Below are 1579 nucleotides of genomic sequence, written 5' to 3'. Positions count from 1 at the left end.
TCATAGCATGAATCAATGGAACAGTAGTCCAGAGGGAACGTAAGTTACCGCCATAATCAATATCCCGGGCTGATTATTAAAATGAGACAAGGCGAATGTGGTATATATGATGATTAAATTATCCTATATTTTTCTTCTCCATGCATGAGGAAATAACCTATCTGCAGCCATCCAGAGGACGAATTGTTAGTGGCGGGTTACTTGTTTCCGCGTCTTTCAAACCCCACCTAGACTCACCACTAGATAGCAGTGTAACACAACTGAAGCACTAAGCAGACATCTGACAGAATGGGTGTTGCACTATAAGCAGAATCATACTATCATTAAAAGGACAAGTATATTTTAAAAAAAAACATTTTTTTTACCAAATCTGCATTTTAGATGTAAACGACATGTTATCGAAGTACCCAATAACTTTTTTTTTTGCAATTTCACTTCATTTTGAGAAACATATCCCACCAGCGATAGACCTCATTCAGACGCAGGCGCATAGATAAATCAAATCAAATCAAGTTTATTTTATATAGCCCTTCGTACATCAGCTAATATCTCGAAGTGCTGTAAAGAAACCAAGCCTAAAACCCCAAACAGCAAGCAATGCAGGTGTAGAAGCACGGTGGCTAGGAAAAACTCCCTAGAAAAGGCCAAAACCTAGGAAGAAACCTAGAGAGGAACCAGGCTATGAGGGGTGGCCAGTCCTCTTATGGCTGTGCCGGGTGGAGATTATAACAGAACATGGCCAAGATGTTCAAAATGTTCATAAGTGACAAGCATGGTCAAATAATAATCAGGAATAAATGTCAGTTGGCTTTTCATAGCCGATCATTAAAAGTTGAAAACAGCAGGTCTGGGACAGGTAGGGGTTCCATAACCGCAGGCAGAACAGTTGAAACTGGAATAGCAGCAAGGCCAGGTGGACTGGGTGTAACAGTATAACTTTAAACCGTTCCCTCGCCCCGACACAGGCGCGAACCAGGGACCCTCTGCACACATCAACAAGGCAAGGTGCAACATTACTTCTAGGTTTCAGAGCAAATGACGTAACTGATTGAAACGCTAGTAGCGCGTACCCACTAACTAGCTAGCCATTTCACATCCGTTACATGGGGACAGCAAGGAGTCTTCATGCCCGGTAGTCCTGACGTATGGTCCTAGGGCTCAGGTCCTCCGAGAGAGAGAAAGAAAGAGAGAAGGAGAGAATTACAGAGAGCCAAGATTTTCAAAATGTTCATAAATGACAAGCATGGTCAAATAATAATCAGGACTAAATGTCAGCTGGCTTTTCATAGCCGATCATTAACAGTTGAAAGCAGCAGGTCTGGGACAGGTAAGGGTTCCATAACCGCAGGCAGAACAGTTGAAACTGGAACAGCAGCAAGGCCAGGTGGACTGGGGACAGCAAGGAGTCATCATGCCCGGTAGTCCTGACGTATGGTCCTAGGGCTCAGGTTCTCTGAGAGAGAGAAAGAAAGAGAGAAGGAGAGAATTAGAGAGAGCATACTTAAATTCACACAGGACACTGGATAAGACAGGAGAAGTACTCCAGATATAACCAACTGACCCTAGCCCCCCAACACAT

Source organism: Salvelinus fontinalis, unplaced genomic scaffold, assembly GCF_029448725.1.
Source record: "Salvelinus fontinalis isolate EN_2023a unplaced genomic scaffold, ASM2944872v1 scaffold_0167, whole genome shotgun sequence".
NCBI lineage: Eukaryota > Metazoa > Chordata > Actinopteri > Salmoniformes > Salmonidae > Salvelinus > Salvelinus fontinalis.
This window is presented reverse-complemented; position numbering follows the sequence as displayed.